The sequence below is a fragment of the Phaenicophaeus curvirostris genome, chromosome 8 (assembly GCF_032191515.1).
Source record: "Phaenicophaeus curvirostris isolate KB17595 chromosome 8, BPBGC_Pcur_1.0, whole genome shotgun sequence".
NCBI lineage: Eukaryota > Metazoa > Chordata > Aves > Cuculiformes > Cuculidae > Phaenicophaeus > Phaenicophaeus curvirostris.
Genome location: NC_091399.1, coordinates 18,719,020 through 18,738,266, shown reverse-complemented (window position 1 = coordinate 18,738,266; position 19,247 = coordinate 18,719,020). Strand labels below are relative to the sequence as shown.

The window sequence follows — 19,247 nt, the reverse complement described above, 5'->3', positions numbered from 1 at the left end:
AACTCCAAAACATTTCACAAGAGACCTTGATGCTGTACTCTGCAATTCTGGTCACCTGGCTTCCAAAAGATTTTTGAATGAAACAAGTGCAGAGAAGGGCTTCCAGGCTCATTGCAGAAATAGAAACCAGGAATCTTGCCTTGCTAATGCTAACAAACTGAAATCTGCACAAGAGCCACTGCTGGCTCATGTTCAGCCCCTGTCAACCAACACCCCAGGTCCCTCTCCTCCAGGCAGCTTCCTAGCCACTCTTCTCCTAGTCTGTAGCACTGCACAGGGTTGTTGTGCCCCAAGTGCAGGACCCGGCATTTGGCCATGTTAAACCTCATGCCACTGGTCTCAGCCCATGGATCCAGCCTGTTCAGATCCCTTTGGAGCCTCCCTACCCTCCAGCAGATCCACACTTCCACCCAGCTTAGTGTCCTCTGCAAATTTACTAAGGGTGCACTCGATGCCTTCATCCAGGTCATTGATAAAGACATTGAACAGGGCTGGACCCAGCACTGAGCCCTGGGGAACCCCACTTGTCACTGGCCTCCAGCTGGAGTTAACTCCATTTCCCACCACCCTCTGGGCCCTCCAGCCAACCAGTTTTCCACCCAGGAGAGCGTGCGCCTGTCCAGGCCAGAGGTGACAGTTTCCGAAGCAGAATGCTGGGAGGAACTGTGTCAAAGGCTTTACTGTAGTCCAAGAAGACTACAACCACAGCCTTTCCCTCTTCCAGTAGTCGAGTCACTTTGTCATAGAAGGCGATCAGGTTAGTTTGGCAAGACCTGCCTTTCATGAACCCGTGTTGACTGGGCCTGATCACCCAGTTCTCTTGCATAAGCTGTATGACAGCACTCAAGATCACCTGTTCCCATTCTACCTTTCCCCAGCACTGAGGTCAGACTGACAGGCCTGAAGTTTCCTGGATCCCCCCTCTGACCCTTCTTGTAGATGGGTATAAATTGAGCTCCAAGACAGATTAGATTAGAATCCACAGAATAGCAATAAACAGAACAAAAAAATGGTTTTAGTAGATTGGACAATAAAGTTCTCAATAAAATCAACTTCATTTAAATATGGTCTTTAATTTAGATTCTCTTCTGTCATCCTAGAAAAGGCTTTACCTAGACAAACAATTTGGTGAAATTGTTATTCTTAAGGTACCCACAGAGTTTTCACCATTATGTGTGTGCTTGCCTTCTGAACAAAGGCAGCAATAAGATGATTTTGCTTTGCCCCTCATTCTTTGATTTGGAGGGTGCCAGCAGGAAGAAAAGAGAGAGAAAACATTAAGGTAACACACAGTAAGACTGTCTCATTCATATCTTACTCTGTTTCCAGCTACCAAGATACCTTTCTGGTGCTCCAGTACACAGTGCACTCCTCAACCTCAAGAGCAGGTACAACTCAGCTTCCATTTGCTCAGATGAGATAATGAAAAAAACATAGAAATGCAGAATATCCCTCTCCAGCTACTTATTTACCAAATCCTACGAAAAAAATAAAATTATTAGCTCTGTTTGTAATCAACTTGCAACAGCAACAAAGAAGTTAAACTCAAAATGGAAGGTTTTTTACATGAATTACACAGAAATAGGATGGAGATTCTTACCGGTCCAACGTGTACCGTCTGTACCTGCTGCACTGACTCGCAGACAATAGTTAACTGTTGCACAAGGCAACAAATTTTAGCACTAGCCCTGGTACACAGCTGCAAGCAGTAGCAGATCCTGGCCCTCAGACAATGCAAGCATTAATCAAGCCGAAGGAAAGCAGCATTGCAGGCAACAAATGGAGTAAGCCAAAAATGTGAACACGTGTATATGCCATTTAAGTTTAGCCTGGGGTTGCAAGAGGTTTGCTTTCTTCTAACACAAGTTCTCTCCAGAAGAGCTTGAGCATTAGAAGACAAAACGTAGGTTCACTAAGTGAATAACAACTACAGAAGTACTGAAGAAGTTCACTTGAACTGCTTACGAATTACCAGGTTCCCAAAGCTGCTTTCTTTGGAGATGACCTACAAGCCTCTATTCTGTTCTGCAGTTCTTTGGAAAAGATGTTGCACACAAGGCCGTATTATTCCTTTGGATCAGGCTATTATTTCACAGTTGCTGTCAGAACAAACTGAACATCTGAAGTTACAATGTATGGTTTGGCTTTCTTCCCATAAGCCAAAAAGGGAAGCACCAAGGAACCAAATTATTTTGGCACATAAAGTACATGGGGTATAATAAGATTTTACCTTCCTCTGCCTAACTCTCCAGAATTCAGGCCAACCAACAGTTTAGCCTGTTCGAGCAACGCTCCAAACACAAAACATGAGAAATCACAACCTGAAGACATTTTTGAAAGACAGGAACTGCTGATATTTATTTCCATGAAGAAATAGAAAATAAATAGGAATTATTTGAACAAGAAGCAGTTACTTTTAATTAGGTAGCTCTACAAGATTACAACCTCTCCACAACTGGCTTTTCCAAGCCCTCCACTACAAGTCCATGTAGCTATCGGTTTTGCTTGCAAGAAGAGGAATAGTCAATAATCAACGTCAACTTGACTAACTGATGTTCAGTTCCAAAGTACTTTTGTCACGGGTTAGATGTGCAGGCAGGGTATCCATGGAATGAACAAAGGAAGAATACATCTGTGGACAACATTCTGAACAGAAGAATCATACTTAAGAGTGTGCAGCAGTGGCACACTGAATGCTGATAGCATGACCTCCAAGATCCAAGTACTCTTTTCAGAGAATCATAGAATAACCAGGTTGGAAGAGACCCACCGGATCATCGAGTCCAACCATTCCTATCAAACACTAAACCATGCCCCTTAGGCACTCAGGTTCTTTGTTTCTGGATAATGCAAACAAAACACGAATAGGGAAGCGTCATTATAGACTGTGCACCAGCAAAAATAACACAACACGCTCACTGTGAGAAGTCTCTAGAAGCTTCCTTTTATAAAAAACTTTTATTTTTAACAAGACAACACTAAGAATTCCAGCAGAAGATAAACTTGAAGAAAATCGCTAACAATCTCAAAATGAACCTGTGTGGGTGGCATTCCTTCTCTCAGGTTGGAGAAAATACTGCACAGGAAAAAGATTTGGGGATAATATTTAAATAAAACTTGACAGGCAACTGCAGGCTTGCAAGTTGTGAAACAGAGATGACACCTGAACAGCATGAGCTTTGTTACTGGCAACAGGCTATAGGAACTCTGTCCCCAACAATCACCACAATTCACACGCCAAAAGCACTAAGACCAAGTATCAAGACCGAATATTCTGTGTACATCGACACATCAGACGTGGACATAAAGATAATTCGTATATCCATGCAACCTGTTGAATGATCATCTGCAGGCCCAAAGTGCTACAGTCAAAACTGAACAGCCAAATCAAAACCAGGATAATCAAACCATACTGGGATAGATTCTTGACAAGCAGGAGATATAGTGCCAACTTGCTGAGTAACAGCCTCCAAATCCACAGAACTGAAGACTCAGGACATGCACCTGTCTCAATTTCCTTTGTACAGAAAGACAAAAGATTCACATTTAGGGGAAAGAAGGCAAAACTCCCCCCACATTGAATACTTGACTCTCATTCAGGAAGAAGAGAATACCGTACAGAGAATATTTAACCTTGTTCTTTGTAAAGCCACTAATAGACAATGAGGATCTCTCTTGAACAAAAGGCACAAGATCTCAGTCTGTTTTAAAATTCAGCTTGCAGAGAGCTGAATGAAGTCTTTACCAATAACACCTGTGATGACAGCATTTCAATAACTTTCTCTATAATTAATTTTTTAACATCATGCATCTATATAGAAGTTTGCACTGTTGCTATAGAAATAGTGCTAACAGGAAAAAAAAATAACAGCATATGAACTGCCTATATTTGGTATGACAACAGTTACATGGAACTACAAGAGACATCTGGGAAAGAGAGCTGGATTTTCTGCCTGTGCCACAGCCCTGTATTAGTTTATGAACGTGTATCAGGCTCAGAGTATCCACCTTCTACAAACCAGTTATTTATCCATCCAAGCATCAACACCTTTCCCACATTAACTCTCTGTGGAAAAGCCTCAGTAAATCAGGTAACTAACAAGAGAGCAGGTAAAGACCCAAATACCTACAGTTTAATATTAAATACTTTTCTTCATCCAAGACCAGTCAGTAACTGCCGACCACCAAAACATCTGCCTGATAAAACATGTTAGAGAAACTAAGCAAATCCAAGTTAATTCACCAAAACCCAGGACTTCAACAAACCAAATGGATGTTGGAGCCCTGTTTTAAATGTTCAAGAACAACCAGATAAATCCACTGGGGATTTGTCAGCTGGCCCATCCGGATGTCAATGACCTACTCAAAGCACCTGAAATTGGAGCCCAACCATATGTTTGCTTCAACCAAAATACTTCAGAGTGAACATTTTCATGAAGGCAGATAGGGTATTTTTTAAATGCTATCTGCCTTTTTTTCTTGTTATCAGAACAAAAGCTTACAGTAGATTGCAGGGAAATCTTGCTTCTTTAGACACTCAATGCAGACAGGAATTTATTTGAAGGCCTGAAATTCTTGTATATCCACCTTATTTCTCGTGTGTGCACTAACAACAGTTGAATCACCACAAAATCTAAATGCAATTTCAGGTAAATAGACAGTAAAAATGAGAGCCCTGCTGGAGCTATTTCTAAGCCATCTACCTACATTATTGACGAAAGGATTTGCTCTGGAGAAGGAATGACAAAAGAATTATCTTCAGAGTTTATAGAATTTGCATAACTGATGTAGAATACAATGGTTTCCAGAAGACATCAAAGAGACACCAAGGCGCAGCACAAACACTAACTGGCAGATCTTAGCTGGCAAAGTGCAAGAACCTACTATACTAAAACATTTCTATACCTCTAATGGCAGTAAAGGCAAGCCTCAAATTCTTTGTTACAAAGCAGGGAAAAAGACAAATTGCAGGAGAAAGGTTATCATGTTCTTCATTGCACACGAGAACTTTAAACCAGGAACCAAGGAAATAAAGTTATTTCTGCAAGGACTGGAACAGGCTGCCCAGGGAGGGGGTCGAGTCCCCTTCCCTGGAGGGGTTTAAGGCATGGGTGGACGAGGTGCTGAGGGACATGGTTTAGTGTTTGATAGGAATGGTTGGACTCGATGATCCAGTGGGTCTCTTCCTATGATTCTATGACCTCCTAAAGAGGTAGAGTCACGCTGTGTGGTTTGCGATCCATGGCTTCAAATGAGGAATGCAACAAACAAGAACTACTAGAAAGGTGCATACATCCCTTTGCTCTGCACTGGATTTAGTGGCAATATGACCGACGCGCCAGGAAAGGAGAACACAAACCTGGAAACAGTTTGCTGGCCTTAGAGTGAAAGCACAGGATGCACATGTACACACAGCGCTAGCTGCCTGCATGGTTTGACAGGCACAGAAAGGCTGCAGGCACGTAAGCCAAGTGAGAGCAACTAAACACGTTCAGAGCAGGGACAAGCATTTTCTACCAGACCTTACAGGAAGCATGGGGGATCCTGCAATGTTTATATGCTTTTAAGAGCATGGCAACTGCTGACAGTAAGAGCATTTGCCTGTCTTTTCAGTATTTAGGAGTCAAGTGCAGCTCTTTTACCCATCCCCCAAAATTCCAGTATGTCTTCGATACAGTCTGTCAAGCAGGATTTTTAAGATTATTCCAGCCCTACGAACTCAGCACTAAGTCCATAAGTGAAATCCTATCCAAATTCTACTTGGATATTAGAGATATTCAGTGGATGACTGGATACTTCTTACTCAAACACATCCTTCAGCTTATGAAATGCAGCTGTGTCCATTTGTGCCAAATCGATGCATGCAGGCATTAAAAACTCACTTGAGTGCAGATATATGCAAGCTGAAAACTTAGGTCCAAGAGCAATGAGAGAAAGACAGCCTGTATATGATATAGTTTTGGTAGAGATTTGAAAGAGAATGGTGTTTTGAATGTAAAGCTACTGTTTTACAGGAGATAATGCTATTTCTTCTTAAGCAAATCATGCTGTTTAATGGTTCATTTAACTGAAAAGAAAATAACCTTCATCTTTGTTAATCTTTTAACTGATAAAAAGTAAATCTAGAATGCTGCAATGCAAGGAAGTCCACACTATGGCATGGCAGGGTATTGCAATTAGGAATACAGAAAACATTATTATGTGACCATTCAGTGACATTAAGTGTACCTTTAAAAAAGCTCAGACTGGCACCTTAAAAAAAAAAAAAATTCACTATGAGCATTATGAACTGCTCTTTCTGTTAGCACTAACAGCTGAGATCTCTGGTCTTGGCAGACTGCTTACAAAATACTTTCCTTTCCTTTGTATGGTCACCAAAGCCAGCACAATGTGAAAACAAAGGAGGAGCGCAAATCTTGGTCAAGTCTCAAACAAAAGCAAAGATTCTCAGATCCTAAAACACCTACCAGGTAAGCTTTTTTTGTCCTCTAGGGATTTCTGGCAGGAAACTTCTCAGGAGTTCTGCACTAAATCTTTCACTAAAGTCATTTTTCCCCCCTCTTCTACAAGCAAGGGGATGTTCTGGACCAGACTAATCAATAGCACTGGCATACCCTTAAGCAGCAGAGACTAGCCATTCAGGACAAACAGATGAAAGCTAATTCTCCACCTCATCTAGATGAAAATAGAACATTTGTTTGAGCCCCTGTCATGCCCCCTACTGCTGCTTGAGGAGTTTTAGCTAAAATAATTCAGCCATCCAAACACACCATTGGCCAAGATGAACATTCTTGCTGTCACACAAGATTTACCTGGAATAGGAGGAAGAACATGAAAAAAGGTTATAGTTTTTAGACATTTGGAATCAGCGGCCAAAGGTACAATTTGTACGATTGATACCACTCCATCGTTATTGATACTAAACTGTCCTTGTCCTGGATGTACAAGGAAACCTGTCAACATAAGAAATATAGCTGGCCACAGCACACCAAAGAGGGCAAAGCCTTGCTTGAAGCAACAAAAAGCCCCAGCAAAGAAAAATCTGTGCTGAGAAACTGAGCTGGGAGAGCTGGACAGGGATCCCAGTTGCCAGTAGGATGTTTTGTGGCCCTGCAGAAGCAGGGCACTGCCCTCAGGCTGCTACTAGGGAACTCTTGTGCAGAATTCTGTGCTTTCAAATTCTGCACCACTTAAGCACTTTTAAGGCTCGATTATTGTGAGTTTAAGATGAGTTACCTTACAACTGCAATATTGCAGCAAGGAGTGAAGTAGATTCCAGGTTCAGAAATTGTGTAAATTTGCAATTCCAGGAGGTTGATGAAATACAAGATACACTTCACATTGCAGTATTTTCAAAAGGTTTTACTAACAAACTGTCTTTGCCATGCCCTGAGCAACGGTGTGGACCAGGTAACCCCCAGGTATCCTCTCTAAAGTATTGTGCTTCTCTAGTTTAGGGAAAAAACAAAAGATATTGACCATCTAATTAAAACAGTGCGCAGGCTCAGAGAGAAAGATATATATCCGAATATACCGATCAGCTAGAATCAAATCACGCAATCTGCTTCATTTCTTTCTCTACTGACAATGTGAATTTCATGTATAATCTTTAGATTCCAAAAGTGGATAAAATTATTAAAAAAAAAAATGGAGATCTGTTTGAGCGCGTTTGAATCCCCCGTTTGTTTCCTTCTAGAAAGATTTGATAAAATTTGGCTTCAAGCCTCCAACAAAAGCATTCTACTTCATCATAAATACAAAGAAGATCCTACAGAATAGGCAGAGTTTCAGCCTTCCTGTTGAAACACTACTGAAGTCACTAGCCACAACACAGAGTTTTTGGCAAGTGGTATACTTTTGAAACAGCTTTATCACTTAAAAGCTAAGATATTTTAATGAGGTGCACAAATTTATCTTCCACTACCTCCAAGACAAAGAAAAACAAGCACAGCAGAACCAGCAAACACAGTTATCAATTTAAATCCAATATTTGTATAGTCATTTAGAGGATCTTTCCAATCTAAGACTCTAGTTTTTTTCACAAACAACAGAGTAGAGTCTTCCAGCTGAGATGCATGTGGCTGATAAGACACTGTAAATCTGACAAGGCTATTGGAGAGCAGGCAGCTGGGCTGCTCTGCACAGAGAGTGCTGTGTAAGCCAGCTCCCCGGCTGAGGAAGGAAGCAAACTCAACATCAGCTCACTCCGGGACCCAACCGCATGCTCACCCCAGCCCCAGAAAAGACCGTGTCACCTCCAGCCTCAGCAAGACCCCTTTTTCTCTTCCAAGATGCATTTTCTGATTTTGAGGAGTGTTACATTAAAAAAGTCAGCCCCCCGTGCACTAGAGACTATGCCAATTATGAATTCCAAAAGACTGCTATTTTTTTTCCTGTAAGCAAAGCATTTCTACCATCATTAGGAGAATCATAAATACAAACGAAGCCACAAAGAAATGCTGATCAGCAAGTCTAATGATAAAATCATCAAAACGCCCTATTGCCCTGGGGAAAAAAAAGATATCCAATTCCATTAATGATCTGGAATGTAATAGGGAAAGATGACACCACAGAAACAGACCAGCAACAAAAACTTAAGTTGCTGAAGCCCATCGCTTGTCCTCATCTCCTCCTCCCTCACTCCAACAAGTAAAATCAAGAAGATATACATGATACTTGGTATCACTCCACACAGGAACCTGACACCTAAAAGCAAGACAGGAATTCCAACAAATCCCAGGACTGGAAGGGAAGTTTGTCTTTTTTCCTGTTCCCTGGAGAGATCTCACTTGTGTCCATGTCCTTAAGCATCATTACCGTCTGACTCTGTTTTCCTCTTAGGACGATTGCTTTGTAGAGAGAGAGGAAGAAAAAGCAAGAAAAAAAATCCACTTTTACAATGTCAAGAAATAAGAGCTAGCTTTTCATTTTTTAAAAAAAAATAGGTACAGCAGAAATAATTACTTAAACTTCTCTAAAATATACCTTTGTTTACAAATACATGAGGGATTTAAAGTTTTGTGGGCCCAATAGCTTAGCAAGACATCTTTAACGTTAGCTACTTGCGTTGCTCATCAAACAAGCTGCCTTTTTTAGCAGTATCACTTAGCATAGGCTAACTACAGCTCTGCATCTAACTCAGCGTAACACAAATCCGACATGCTTCCAAACTATATTACTATACAGATTTGCAAAACAGATGTCACATTTTCCTATGCTACCCTTTACAAAAGGCTTTTTGGCCTCAGCAATACTCGTTCCATTAATGTTTTCATTGTCTTATAACTAAGTCATAAAATTCAGATCAAGAATTATTCCTCCACAAAACTGTGCCAGCCTCTAATCACTAGCACACATGGCACTGTTACTCTAATTCTAAATTTAAGAATTCATACTCGTTCATTCTGGGCTGAGAACGAGCACATGCTCCAAGTGTCCAACTCTGCTTCCACACCCACAGAATCACAGAATCACAGAATAACCAGGTTGGAAGAGACCCACCGGATCATCGAGTCCAACCGTTAAACACCCATAGGTGTTGCCATTTTTTCCCCATCAGCTAATCAAATCGTACAGTGAAGACACACAATTTCACAGGACAAAAAGACACCCAAGATTTTACTGATTTTCTCTAGATGCCCTGGATAATGTTATTTTAAGCACTTTAAAAGTTTCCATTGTGTACACAAAATCATCTGGGATCACGTAACAACAAATACACAGATACTTCTTTTCCCTCTCCCAGTCATATAGGATTTGTTACCAAACAGAGAAGAAACTAAAGCAGTTCTTATTGCTGGTCTCTAATAGAGTTTTTAGCCATCTCTCTAACAACTCAAATGCCTCAAACGCTAGCTTAAACAGATTTGTATTAACAAAGTCTTAAGAGAAGTGAAATTACCTTGCCTGAAACATGAATCGGGTCCCAGTGAAGAAGTCTTTCCACCACTAAAACAGCTTCAGAAAAGAGTTGAGATTGACTCTTCAGAAGTACTAATGACAAGTCACAGCATGAAACACAGTTTGAGTTCTGTCATCACACCGACCCTTATCCACATTAAAAAAAAAGTCAGCAAGTTAATTAAGAGCCGGGGCAAGTCATTACACGAAGCCATTGACGGAGCTATCTGCCAGCAGGTCCTAAAGCACACTATCTGCTTATGAATAACTGCTGTTCTTCAAAGGTAAAGAAATACTGTACATCAAAAGCAGTTTTCAACTTCTTTAATATCACTTCAATATGCCTTCGACTTTATAAAACATGGTTCTTCTGGCACCATCCTTAAGTGAAAACAGTATCAAGCTTGCCTGTTTATTTGATCTCCTGATTACAATTCAGCTAACATCACTTTCCTCTCCAATTCCCTTTAGAAGTACCCAGGGTGGGCACTTTGAACACTTGAACAGATATTGCCAGTACAGCCGAGCAACGTCCACCAATAAAATAACTTTCTGCCAGCATAGCTAGATCTAAACAAGGGTATAAAAAAAATAACTAAAGGATCACAGTTTCATACTGCAATTAGATTTGGTACTATCTCCTTGGATACATTTATAATGAAGACCTTGTCCAATGTAACGCAATAAGTACTTGTTTACAGTACCATTAAAAAATTAACCATTATTGTGACTAGAAATGCCATGCAATAGACTGGATCAGAAAGAAAGTTATTGTCCACTAGTAAGGAGAAAAGCATTTTTAGCAAGGCATAGCAACAAGAACACAAAAATCTAGTATCAAGGAGTTGTCAAAATAAATGAAAAAAAGATCCAAAATAGGCCCAGATCGGGAGGGAAAAAAAAAACCAAACAAAAAGGGAGGATTAGAAGAAATTACATATGATCAATAGGGCAATCAACTAGCACAGGGTAGCTAGCCAAGCACTTCTCAATCAGTAAGCAGCAAAAATATTTCTGCTGCAGAACTGCATTTGCTCATAAAACAGAAAGCAGTTTCATTAGGAACTGCATGCCTCACACCGTGCATGCACAGCGTATTAGACAGTAAATAATAATAAAGCTTTATGCCTAGGTAATGTTTATCCTCCTCCTACCTTAAGGCAGACCTGCAAGGCCCAGGTTTTATCTGCTCTAACAAACAGCTCGAGTTTCAGGCTGCTCACGGTCCACTGCATCCGTGGTTCTCAGAAGCACGGGGTTCGTGTGTAGCTAAGAAATCTTGCCACGCCTTCAGTAATTTCTCACTCTGAGCTCCAAAAGATACCTTGAAGACCATCGCAACAGCATGGAAGGACTGAACTCAATAGGTTTTGCTGTACTTATACACTACTCCTTTACAAAACGCCTGCTGGTATATTTCCATAAAAGTCTAATCAACAAGAATATCACACTTATTTAAAGGTACTTACCAGACAAGCCTGACAACTAACACCCAAACAAACTGCTCAGTCTAAAAGTACGTGACTATTATTCTAAAATAAATACAATAGATGCCACTACTCAGGTATACTTACCAATAAAGCACGTGGGAAAACTGGCTGGTAACCAAAGACAAGGCTGTTGGCAGGGTGGTCTGGACTTGCTAGCAACAGCAGCACAGTTCAGGTGCCCTTTAACCATGCAGAGAAAGTTAAATTATGTGACAGAGCAGGAAAGGAAATAAAATGATTGTGAGTCATCCACTTAACCAAATGTTTTATCAACGCACTTCATATTAGACTTACTAATTAGTGACAGCACAAAACAGTAGTGCATTAATGGGAGAGCAGTCCAAATCTTTGGGGCATATTTTCTTTTACTGATTTAGCACTTCAAACAATTTATGTGCATTTTGAAATCCAAAGTGTATCCCTAAGAAACTGGGTGGTGCTACCAGCCTTCCAACACTTCACACAAGCAAGCTGATTGTGGATGCTTTTGGAATCCCCAAAACACTTCACAGGCTTCTTGATTACTTTTTCTTTGATCAAATGGCTCTATCACCAAGCTCCCAGTAACACCATCACCATTTCCAACTCATTCCGCCAGCCTACTGTAAAAGATGCAATGACTGTTAAGTCTAGCTCTATATAAAAGAAATTATTAGAAATGTCACAAGGATCCTATAATACCTCCAATATTTCTGCGTGAAACCTGAAAGTAAATTTTTCCCACATTCCCAGACTTGCAAACTCAGCTAGGGATTCAAGCTAGAGCTCAGCTTATGTCCTAATGCTAGAAATCAGCACTAAACAAGCTCAGCTGCAACCAGGACAACTCATCCACTTAACTGATCTCAGCTGGCTTATGGGGACTCTGATTTTGTACTTGCCAGTCATCACCATCATCAGTTGCTTTTTTCCCCTTTCCTTTCTCTGCCATGACACCAGCACCAAATTTTGTATGGCTGAAAAATGAACAGTCTGGGAAAACTATCAAGCCTAAAAACTAGGCAAGGGGGAAAAAAAAACACACCAAAAAAAACCCCAGAAAAATCAAGCTTAATTTGTTAGCTAAGTTCCCTGAATGCAGTTCACTCTACCAGTATTTCTGCCAAAACAGTGAGCAGTCAATAAACAAGTTGCCCCTCTGCGTGTGTGGTCATAATCTAATTTAATCACAAACCAAGTTAAATTAGTTACAACTGTGGAGGACCCCAGTTATCAAGCAAGTAACATATCTTAGCAACAATTAGAACATCAAACAACTTGGCAATCAAACAAGCAGACTAGAAACACAAGCTTTTTACAGAGTTCACAAAGTGGAGACGTACATGGAGCTAACAAATCACACGTCTGCCTGTGCTCACATGGCTCTTTAGATACAAATTCAGTACATGAAGCTTCGAAAGAAATTCAGTAAACTGGGACTTTGTTTTTCATTGGAGGCTTCTGCCTGCCTATGCATTAACCTGAAAAGGCTGTATCACAGCAGAAAATTTGCTTTCTGCCAGTCCTGTTTATTCTCTTGCTGGACCAACTCCAGTCACTGTGACATAATACCACTAAATTTAAATGAAAATATAATACTATAGTTTAGACAATTATCCCAAACCCTGGGCACCTTAATAATGTGATAAAAGCAATCCAATTTACAAACTGCATTAAAATCATTTTTTTGGGATCTCTGCCAGTTTTATCTGACTGCTATAATCTAAGAAATACACCTGAAACTTTTAAAAAAGATCAATATTCCTCTTCCCTAGCACAATCAATCTGAGCCTGCTCAATGAGAGCATATTCCACAAACTCAAAGCTGTCCCTTAATGAATTATGAGGGAGGCACAAATCAAATAGCTTTTAATGCCACGCAACTACAACAATGGCCAGAGAGCTGAGAGGCAGTCCTAGGTCTCTTCAGACTTAATTGATTGCTGCCAACACCATAGCTCCATCAAAGAAAGAGAGAGGTAATGTGTACATATACCAAAGCATCAGTGCCACTGACTCCTACCGAGACAGCTCCAAAGCCAACAAAACCTTCTGCACCACATTCTGCCTCCAGATCACTTTAAAATGGAGTTACAACATGAAAACCAGTGAGTCTCGAGCTTCTCCTCTGCCACTCTGAGCACTTCAGCCCTCGCTCGGACAGCCCACGGATATATGATACAATAAACTTCAAGTAAAAAGATTCACAAGCTGCAAGAAGTTACTAAACTACAGAGGATCCCACTGCCATTTCTGCGTTTACCTGGGATGCTGTTCTTCCTTAACTGATCCAGGCTCTGCCTAAATTAGATTTCATTATTTGCACTCAGAACTGTTATAACCATGTAAAAGCCAAGGGCGGAGGGGCAGAGACTTCCAGCCAGCTCCAACAGGTTAGGAAGTCTCAATCTCCTAGTCAAAGATTTAAAATACTGATTTTACTGCTTCAGCACTGTTTCTAAGATCAACTCATAAACTAAAGTCACCAGGGGGCACTAACACTTCTACCTAATAGCAAATGCACTCCTTCATTTAGGAGGGCTGATAATTACATCGACATCAGCATGTATATTTTATCTGGATTGAACTTCAGCCAGCTTGTTCTAATCCATGATCAAATCTCATCTACGTGCTGATGAGGCACTGAGCTACATTAACTGTTGTGGTCACACCTGTGATACCTGGGGGAGACTTCCAGTCTCCCCACACAGACCAGAGAAAACAGGGCAGGCACATGCCTCTCCCAGTTCACTTGCAAGCTAAAGCTTACCTTGCCTAAGAAAGGTATTTGGATGCAGCTTACAAATTAAATTCTGCAACAGGCACGGAGAGCCGGTCACAAGTCTGACACCTCAAAGAAACAGAATAAATAACTATTCTTAAGAGTTTGCACCGAGATGCATCGTATCATAGTGGACTTCAGGCAATATCTGTTCTCCAAGAGAAAAAAAGGGAAGGCCTTCCACTTAACCCTCAAGCACCAACAGGTGCACCATTCCTTAAATTCAGCATCAAATCAACTGCCACTGACATGCTTAATCGTTAACAAAAGAAGCTGCTCTTTACCACTAAGAAATAAGCAGGTTTTTAAACCACAAATACGATGCATGTGAGGGACTGACAAGAGTGTTTTCTCTGCTGCACACCCAGAGATTTCCTGGGTCAGGACACTATGACTTGTTGATGCACCCGACAGTCACAAAGAGCCAAAACACAGCCTGTCTGGTGCAGCCCTAGGGAAACAAGGGCAAAGCTTCTGAGACCTGCAAGCTACACAGCTGCCTCTTCCCCCCAGCTTTACTGCCCTTCAGTACTACCTAAACTGTTCTCCTTGTAGCTGGAACTGTAAGACAACACAGGCAGGGGAAGAAAACAGGAATCCTATCCTTGCTTACAGAGAGACACACAATAAGCACGGAGGCCACCACTTCTCTGCACTGAAGTTACATACGTGGAAAACGTTACACTGGCAATAACGCCGGGACAAGGATTCTGGGAGTGTTCTCAAAGCATCTCCATGGCTTCAAGAACGGCAGCATTTCCACCATTTGACAGCCTACAACCCAACTGGAATCCTGTAGGGAGTTTTGAAAGCCCAGCTGTGAGCGTATTAGAGAGCAGCACACCAAACAGTGAACCCAAGAGAATAAGCATTAACTTTTCATGCATGTCAGAAACATTGTATTTTAAAACACGTACTACTGGCCCACTAGATTTCCCAGTTGTTTATTTTGTTAATACTCTTAAGATTCAGCAAACAGGTCAGTTTTCCTAGGCAAGCTCTCCTACAAACAGAAACAGTCTGCCCCTTCCTCAGCCAGCAAGTTGGTTCAGTGACCATCTTTTACACCACGCTGCTTTCTGAAAGTCAAAGCAAGGAGCTCCAGCGTTCAGAACACACCGTGCTGCTGAATACACCCTCTCCTTCTTCGCCTTTGGGCCACACTGACTTTTCTCCCTGCCTTTCACAGCTCCTTCTGATGGCACAAAGCTGATGCCACAAGCTTAGCCCAGTGACCAGGCTGCCATGGCAGCAGCAGGAGTCGCAAGCCCTCTCTGAAGCCCAACAACCACCTTGCTCCAGCTCGGATTTCAGATGTCTCCGTTCTTGCTTGGCAGAACAACGGCTGATAGGAGCTTGTCCAGAAGGAGGATTCCAACACCGTTTTCCCTGGAGTCCTACGAGGCCTTTAGGGATCTTTGCAAAGGAAAGAATTGCAGCCGCACATCTGTGTGTTCTAGGGGACTAAACAACCACCATGTCTACCTAAAACACCCAGCTGCAACATTAAGACTGGCTTGCTTCAGCAGTCTTTTAAGGTGATCATCTCATGAATCAACAAAACACAAAGCCCATAAAGCTTCTGTTCATGCAATAAATGCTACACATACACAAATATTAAAAGATGATTTCTACTGCAGCAGTTCCAGGTATTTAAACGTCAAGGTTATTAACAGAAATGTTTTCTCCTTATTTTGAAAATGCATTTTTAAGTATCTTTTCTAACAAGGGCTGTAAAACAACACTCCCATCAGAAATACACCATGCCTTTGATGCCTTAAACTTTGACAAAACACAACCGGTTACACTCCCCAACCCTAAAGGAAGTTTCCAACTCAGCTTTATTTATTGAATGAAAGGAGGAGCCCAAATGACTCAGCTCCAAGCAAATACAGAGGAAAAGATTAATCCCTAATCTCAAAGCAAAATTAGAAGAAACTGTTCAAGATGGAGGTGTGTCCTTATCAATTCAAATCTTAATATGCAAAGACATGTCGAGCAGAACATTAGCACACGGAGACTTCATTAGCTTCCTGAAGACGTAAACACATTTATTACAAACATACCCAATTTTAAAATCAAAGCTTACATCAGGAACTGAAGCTAAAGAGTTAGTCCTCTATCTTCATGTTTTTTCACTGGTGCTGAGCAGCGTCAAGGTCAATGAAATATCTAAATATTGGGATTTTCAATCTGCACGGTCACCAGCAAGATGCAAGTGTAGAAGGGGAAGATCTCTCCAAAAATTCTGCACAAAGGCAGGCTTCAGAGGGAAAAAAAAAGCTGGCATTAAACAGGACAACCCCTTGAAGAGGGTTGAGGGGGGAGTGTCTCCATTAGACTGAGCAATTGCTCATCAAAATCCAATAAAACAAATTACAAGGGAGAACTTTTCCAAAGGGAGCTAACAGATACAAAGCGACTGCTGTGCATCTTCCTGCAAGGGACTGCTTGTCCCCAACCTCCGCCACACCACACGAGCATTCCAGGGCAGCAGACACCTCCCGTCTCGTAGGGAGGAATATTTACTCTCCTAGCAGGATTGCTCTTCCCATGCAGACTCTCCATACAGATGTCACCAGAGGGCACTATCAACTCCAGTGACCTGGCTCTAGCAAACTTCTGAGCAAGACTGCAGACAGCCCATGCAATAATAGTTTTGCTTCTGCAAGAGATTGCCCTTAAAAAACAAACCACTACCAAACATCAACGAAATATAATTATTTGTCCCAGAGGCGTAAAATATTTCTCAGAGTAACCAGAAGCTAGTAAAGATCACGAGCAATTATCAATTTCTGTACTATGCTACCCTGTGGCACTTCATAGAATCATAGAAAAACCAGGTTGGAAGAGACCCACCGGATCATCGAGTCCAACCATTCCTATCAAACACAATTCGCTCAAGCAGTTGTGGGACTCGTGTTGGTCACATCACTTTACAGAAGCAGAGCCCAAGCCAATACAGCCCAGGTCGAGGTGCCTGTGAAGTCCTCTGGCTGTACCATCATAAATACTAAGCCTTACAATAGCACATCAAAAAATGCTTTCGTGTTGTCAAGAGAAGGCTCTGGGGAACACGTATTTCCCTACTTCTCACTGTTGTGCATTTGATGCTGTTTTAAAGAGGGTCAAAAATGAAACCATTTACATAAAGATAATCCAAAAGTATCAGCGGTGTCAATGGTCTGCGTATCATTTTTTGTGGCCTGCTGAGACATAATAAAGATTAAAAAACCTGGGCAGCTGCAGTTCAATTAACAAAACATGCATAAAGGAGTAAAGAACACAACAGGCCATGAACCAGTGTTTGATGTGACAGGAAGTTAAAAGCCTGTTTTGCTTAGAAACAAAATACCACCACAACATTACTAAAATCAAGTCAGCAGCAGAGGCAGGCAGTGACAAGAAAAAAAAAGAAAATAATCACTGTGTGTTCTATGATGTCTTCCAGCCTTGAGAGAAGCTCAAGAATCATAGGCCTGCAAAACATTTGATTGCCTGCTTATCCACCTATCCCACTCGGATAAGATATAGCCTCCACCTCTTCTAACTATCCGTGATAGCAAAGCCCCTTTGTTTATAACAGGAACAGAAGGTGGGGGGGGCGGGGGGTAAACAAGACATTTGCAAAAGCACCTGCTGTCAACACAGGGATCTCTGGAAGAGATAGACCTATCCACAGAATTTCACCAGATCAGTCACTACCATTAAACCCACAGGGACAAGTTACTTCAAACTATTACCTATCATCACCACGCATCTCAGTTTAAAATATATCTATATAATTGCTTTTCAAGCACCTGCTCCCAGGAAAGAAACATGCCAGACCCTCCTGAACAAATAAACAGCACCTGTTTACCCATCCTCTGAAGCAGATCCCTGCCTCCTGCAAGGCAATGCACTCCCACTACTCTGAACTTATGTAGGTTTATAGAAAAGCAACGATAGGTGGTGTGGGGACCCTGGGTGCCCCCCAATCCCTGCTTGGGGGCTCCGACAGCCCCAGCACCCCAAGAGGGGCTGAGTTCCAGCCTCCCAGAAGGGCTACCCAGAACCTCACGGCCCCGGCACCCCGGGATCCGACAGCCCCGGGACAACGGGACCCAACAGCTTTGGGACAACGGGAGGGGCTGCCCTGTTAGTGGGTCCCTATGGCCCCAGCACCCTGGGCATCGGGGCCTTACGGTCCCAGGGCCCGGGGAGGCTGCCCAGGACCCCGGTACCGGACAGCCCCGGGCACACACCGGCACATCACGGCCCCGGCGCTCCGGGAAGGGCTGCCCAGTCCCTGAGCCCCGGCACGCCGGGCACCAGGTCCCAGTGGTCCCAGCACGCCGGGAAGGCCTGCCTGGACCCCAGCCCCCGACAACCCAGGCAGCCCGGGCACTGGGTTCCATTGGCCCCAGAATCCCGGGAAGGGGCTGCCCGGGTGCCGACGGCCCCGGCGTCGTGGGCACCGGGACCCCACAGCTCCGGGATGCCGGGGAGGGGTCACCCGATCCCCGCTGCCCCAGACCGCGGGTCCCCCTGGCCCCAGCTCGGGGCTGCCGGTACCTCGCAGCCCCAGCGCCCCGGGATCCCCTACGGCCCTCAGCATCCCGAGAAGGAGCTACCCGGCAGCCCCGGCACCGGGACCCCAAGGGCCCGTCATCCCGGGAAGGGATCGCCCGGTCCCCGACAGCCCAGCCCCCCCCCCCCCCCGGGGCACCGGGTCATGCCGGCCCCGAGAAGGGGCTCCCCGTTCCGCGGCGGCGGCAGTACCTGCGGCGGGGGGGAGGGGTGTCCGCCGGTCTCACCTGCGGGGGGGGCCGCCCTGGCCCCGCGCTGCGCCCCGCCCGCCGCTCCGGGGCGGCGCCGCCCGCCGCGAGCACCGACACGCCGGGGGGGCGGGGGGGAGCGAGCGGGGGACTGGTGGAAGGAGGGGGGGGGAGCCGCACTGCGCCTGCGCAACAGCCCCCGGCCCCACCCCCGCCGCACGGAGCTGCGCGGCGGCCCCGTGATGGGGAGAGACGCCCCCGCCCCCGAGGCCCCGCCCGCCTCCCCGGGGGGTCCCGCCCACTTCCGGATATCCCCGCCCACTTCCGGAACTCCCCGCC

At 43.5% G+C, this 19,247-nt stretch overlaps 1 protein-coding gene across 3 annotated transcripts in view; it reads right to left on the bottom strand.

Annotated features, from left to right (window-relative positions):
- RALGPS2 (Ral GEF with PH domain and SH3 binding motif 2) overlaps window positions 1-19,003 on the bottom strand; it is a 115,774-nt gene extending 96,771 nt beyond the window's left edge. For 2 of the 3 annotated variants that reach the window (XM_069862637.1, XM_069862639.1), the window contains exon 1: window positions 17,662-17,754. The gene's annotated coding sequence lies outside the window, so the exon portion shown is untranslated. Of the gene's footprint in view, window positions 1-17,661; window positions 17,755-18,947 lie in introns of those variants that run through there. The other variant, XM_069862638.1, reaches the window with a different exon arrangement.
- Window positions 19,004-19,247: the final 244 nt, after the last annotated feature.